Below are 6,000 nucleotides of genomic sequence, written 5' to 3'. Positions count from 1 at the left end.
GGCCACAGGAGGATATTTTTGAGGTTAACCTGCTTCCTTTCCTCGCAGGTTGTTTATCAATATTTGTGTAATTTTATTTACTCCTAGAATTTCCGCATGTGTTAGAAATGTTTATTTGATTTGGGTCTGTAAACTAAATTATTATTGTGAACCTGTAAAATTATTATATGCATGTTTGATGGACTGGATGAGGGAGCTGAGCTCCCATTTATCATTATGATGATATGAGTATGTGGAGGGTGAGCTGAGCTCCCCAATGGATTGTTTATTGTGTTTTACAGGTCGGGTGAGTCAAAAACTCCCCGTTGGTAGGTCCATTTTATGGCCGGACTCTGTCCAGTTGGTTTCTTGAAATTGGGCCCAAATGGGACTTAGAGTTGGGTAAATGAATAGTTAAGGCTTACTACGAGCCTCGGGGGCTTTAGGCTGGCCCAGGTCCTAGTGCCGGTCCGGCCCATAGGTTGGGTCATGACAGTTTCAGTACTAGAACTTAACACAGATCCAAAATAAATTTAGCTTCACAATTACCTAGCTCTAACATGCTAAATTCGACGTTCTTTAAATTTTGTGTTTCGGGTTACTATTCACTGCACTATTCGAGTCAAATAGTTGACTTTCTAAGACTTAATAGGTATGGGAACTCCAACTTCACCCACATACCCCATTTTGGTCATTAAACTTGTTGGTTTTGGTCACTTTTTCAAAGCATAGGTCATTTTGGCAAAATTGCCAATTTTCGGTTTTGGTGCTCCGAAGTTGCACTGTTTCATTGGTCGGTCTACTGTTGGAATTTGACAAAACTTCCTTCATAGAAAATGTTCCTTATTGTCTTAAGTGTATTCTCATTTTTGGATCACCTCAATCGAATTTTTGTAGCTCAAGTTATGGCCAAAATAAGTTTACTGTTCACGTGTACTTTTCATACTGGTATTTTGGGTTCTGGCAGATTTTGATCCAAATTTGGTCAGTAATTTGATTAAGTTAAGTTCATAATTTGGTCTAACTTTCTTCATATGAAATTAACTACTATGTCTTAGGTTTCTATCGGTTCAAGAATCGCCTAAATCCGAGTTTTCTAGAGAGAGTTATAGCCATCCAAACATTACTGCTCAATTGAAAATTTGCAGAGTTGCAGGTTTGCTAACTTAACTTTGCTCAATAATTTGAATGGGTTAATGGCATAATTTGGGGTGATGTTCTTCATGAAAGTTTTAGATCTATATGCCCTCTAACCCCTGGCCAAATTTCAGGTCAATTTGACCTGTCTAACTCGAGTTATGACCAAATGAACAGTTACTATTACTGTTCATTTGGTCAGTTTAGTGCAGTGGCAGCCTGCAATCAATTCACTTTGGTCAATTGTTTCACCAAGTTTTGGTCAGTTTTTGGCCATGGTTCCTTAATGAAAATTGTGCTCTTTTATGTCTATTTTCATCTCCAATTGGTGGCATATCAATTAGACTTGTAAAATTTGAGTTTTGGTCCTTCAGTGGTTTGGTCATGTCACAAAGCAGCATGACCATTAACCTACGAATTTGGTTTGATTCCTACCATTCCCACACAATCCATTTGGTCATAATTGACCATTATTTCACTTCACAATAGGTCAAACATGCCATTTATGCATTTCTCCAAATTTTGGTTCATAAACCCTAGCTTCCAAACCCTAATTACACTAAAATGTTGTATTTATTTACATTTAAGCATTTCAATCTTACTATCACTTTCATACAAACTTACTAACACATTTAATTCATTCAAAATACATCAAACTCTCCCACATCCATGGCTGGCTGAAATTCCCTTTGGTCCTCTACAAATGTTTTCTTTTGATTTTAATTAAATTTCTAGATTACTCAAACCACAAAGATAACCAATAAACTAAAATTTGCAATTTAGCTTGCTTACCTCACTTGAAATTCCTCTTCCTCAATTTTCTTCTTTTTTTTTCCTTTCCTAATCTTGCTCAAACTTCCTTTCAAGGGAAATCAACAAGGTTTAAGGTTGGTAAATAAAATTTCTAGGTTGGGATTTAGAGGATTTATGGAAAGGAACCAAGAATTCCAAGCTTTTCTTGCTTAAAAATGGTGGAACAAAATAAGAAGAGAGGGAGAGGAGAGAGCTACGGGAAAAGCAAAAGAAGAAGCAAAAAAAAATGTTTTTGAATTTTTATTTTTATCCATTTTTGAAGACCAAAATTCCCAAATTAATAAAATAATTTAATTAATCTTTTATGACATCATCTTTGACTTTTCTAACTTCTTTCTTTTCTTTTTTTTTATTTATTTTTTTTCTATTAGTTTTTTAATTTAATTCTTGATTCAAAAATTTTTATTTCTCCGATTTTATTTGACAGTTAGGTCAGGAGTCAGCTCTCGGGGTCAATTGACCAAATTACCCCTCGCCGGTTCATCCCGGTTTGCAAATAATCCAATATTTCTTTCGGCTCCCTGACCTAATTATTTGACTGGCTTAACAGTTCTTTTTCGTGATTTTCTCTTTTCCACTGTGTTCATAAGGGTCCTAAGGACCGCAGCGTCACTTTTTACGGTTCGAAATTTGAGTTTAAAACGACTTCGCAGTCGTTCCCGAGGAGGTCACTCATCGCTGTGACTCTCGGCTCGTTTAACTTCTTATGTTTTGTTTTTCTTATTTATAGTCAACTAATTAAACATTACTAATTATTTGTGTTTATGGCTTCTTAAGTTGTCTTAAGTGTGGTCCTAATCCCCTTAATTGTCCGGACCGACACCGGTCACCGGAACAGTGAAATCTACCAGGCTATGCAAATGGGGGTGTTACAGTGTCTACCCCGAAGGATCGGGTCTCAGCGAGTGTCTCTCAAGCCGTGTCTACCCGTCCTGTCTATATACAATACCATATCACACACACGCCATGCACACACACTGCTCCAAATTACCATAAACAACATCCATGGCACTTCAACAATTATGAATACAATATAAAATATGCCTAGTATTTAACTACATAGATACATATTTATAAGTGATGCATGGGCATGCTTGAATATATAATAATATCGAAATTACAATTAAAATTAATATTTTACTCACAGACTCAATCGAAGTCACTGTGGTGGCTGGGAGGAGGAGAAAGGCTGTCCCGGCTCACCTGATAATTTTATTACAATTATTTAATACATTTTACTCAATACAAACTGAGAAAAGACCAAAGATGTTATAAGTCGTGCCGAAAATCCGACAGAGTCTCCCCTATACCTAGAACCTACCCAACCTGTAAAAGGGCTTAAAACGCACTTCTATATCCACAAACCATACACCCACAACTCTATCACATCACACAGCCCCTCCTGAACCCATCCAAACAGTCATCAATCACAATATATAAAATTACAGTTTAGTCCTTATAATTGACCCTTTTGTAAAAACTACTCAAATAAGCTCTAAAAATTCTAAAACTTTGCCCCGCGGTCCTGAGTAATATTACTAAACTAATGCAAAAGGAATTATAATTTTCTAAGCTACCATGAATATTTTATAAATTTTTAATCTCATTCAAGCACTAGATAATTAAAAAAAAGTAAAGTTCGGGTTTACCTGTGCCGATTCCGACCTTGAGAACTTGCTCGGGACATCTGACAATGGTGGGGTAACTAAAATCTCGACCCAATTCCAAGACCTTTTCGGTAGCCTATCTGTCTGGCCCGAAATTTACAGACCCGGGCAACTGTTGAATTTCCGCGAATTGAATATACCTACAAGACGCCCACAACACGGGGGTTAGTATATAATTTTTACGAAATTTTCTAAGTTCATTTAGTGCTCGAAAAAATAGTACGAAGTTTCGTGGGACCCACTAAAAAATGGTATCGAAAAATTTTGAAATTTATATTGCTGCGAAGCTCTCGACGGGTAGGTGCTCCGGTACTCTCGGTTTTCTCGTGGGGTTCATGGTTTGCGAGAAATCTAGGCTAAAAGTTGAAATGGGCTAAAGCTTCCCAGAAAAAAATTGGGCAAACTGCTCAATGGATTTTGGTGTTCTTAGTGTCTATGGAAAGCTCTCGATGTGTAGAAGAGTTTTGACACAAGACCCGATTCGATCAGTGGCTGGATCAACCAGATTTTAGCTGGGAAGATGAAACAACGTGCGCCCGTAGGGGGGGACTTCGCGAGTCGTTTCCGGCTGGATGGAGCGTCGGCCGACGGTGTGGAAGTACTGGGGCAGCGCGCAGGAAAGTGGGAAGGACTGGGGTGGCGGCGGCGCAGTGAGGGTAGGTGAGAGGAGAGAGAAAACGAGAGAGAGAGAGAGAGAGAGAGGAGACTTTGGGCGTGCGCAAGAGGAAGAAGAAAAAGAAAGAGACCGGTCCGATCTGGTTCGGTTCGATTCGATCGATCCGATTCAAGATACAAAATTTTAAATTTTTACTCTATCTTGAGATCGAAAACGAGACTCAAAAATTTTGAAAAAATTCTAGAAAACTCAAAAAAATTCGTAGAGTCCAAATATATTTTTAGTTTTGTCACATGGTTTTTAAATTATTTTTTAAAAATCATCAAAGTTTTATATTTTCAGAAAATTGAACCCGATTTCTAAAATTTGAAAAATTTTAAATAATTTTCTAAAATTTAAATAAAATAAAATATTAATATTTATCCACAAAATAATAAATTTAAAAATTAGGGGTGTTACATTCCCCCCCCCCCCTTACAGAAAATTCGTCTTCGAATTTTACACAAGGCAGAATAAAGTATAGAATTACACATTGAATAGATAAGGGTACTTGCGACGCATGTCCTGCTTTGAATCCCAGGTGCACTCTTCCACTGACTGGCTCCTCCACAAAACCTTAACCGTAGGGATTTGTTTTGATCTTAGCTGCCTCACTTGGTAGTCCACTATGGCTACAGGTTATTTCTCAAATGTCAAGTCTTCTTTTAGCTCTACTACATCCGGCTGTAGCACATGAGAAGGATCAGGTATGTATTTCTTAAGCATGGAGATATGAAATACAGGATGAACGTGAGAAAGGTTGGGTGGTAACTCCAACCGATAGGTAACTGCTCCAACTCTATCAGTAACCTCAAAAGGTCCAATATACCGAGGTGCCAACTTGCCCTTCTTTCCAAATCTCATGACTTCCTTCATCGGAGAAACTTTCAGGAATACGTGATCGCCTACTGCAAACTCTACATCATTCCGTCTAGGATCTGCATAACTTTGTTGCTTACTGAAAACTGTTTTCAATCGTTCCCTGATTAAAGGAACTATCTCTAAAGTGTACTGCACTAGGTCTATATTATGCACCTTCGCTTCTCCCATTTCTATCCAACACAGAGGAGACCTACACTTTCTACCATATAGTGCCTCATAGGGTGACATCCCTAAGCTGGAATGATAACTATTGTTGTAGGTAAACTCCACTAAGGGTAGCTGATCATCCCATTGACCTCCAAAATCCAAAATACATATGTGAAGCATGTCTTTCAATATTTGGATTGTCCTTTTGAACTGCCCGTCTGTCTGAGGGTGGAAAGCGGTATTAAAGTTCAACTGTGTGCCAAGTGCCTCTTGTAACTTCCTCCAAAATCAAGAAGTGAACTGGGACCCTCTGTCAGATTTTATGGAAGCAGGAACTCCATGCAATCTGACTATTTGTCGAATATAGAGTCGGACATACTGTGCAATAGAATATGTGGTTTTCACAGGCAAGAAATGAGCTGATTTAGTTAAATGGTCTACAATTACCCATATCGAATAATATCCCCGCGTGGTACGAGGCAACCCCGTCATAAAATCCATAGTAATCATTTTCCACTTCCATTCTGGGATAGGGAGATCTTGCAACTTCCCTAATGGCCTTTGGTGTTTAAACTTCACCTTCTGACAAGTCAAGCACTTGGACACAAAGTCTACTATGTCTCTCTTCATACCAGTCCACCAGTAGCTATCTTTCACATCATGGTACATCTTGGTGGAGCCTGAGTGGACATTGTATAGTGTATAGTGTGCCTCTCGCAT

Source organism: Hevea brasiliensis, chromosome 9, assembly GCF_030052815.1.
Source record: "Hevea brasiliensis isolate MT/VB/25A 57/8 chromosome 9, ASM3005281v1, whole genome shotgun sequence".
NCBI classification, from domain to species: domain Eukaryota; kingdom Viridiplantae; phylum Streptophyta; class Magnoliopsida; order Malpighiales; family Euphorbiaceae; genus Hevea; species Hevea brasiliensis.
The sequence above is the reverse complement of the archived record's forward strand: the minus strand, read 5'-3'. Positions refer to the sequence as shown.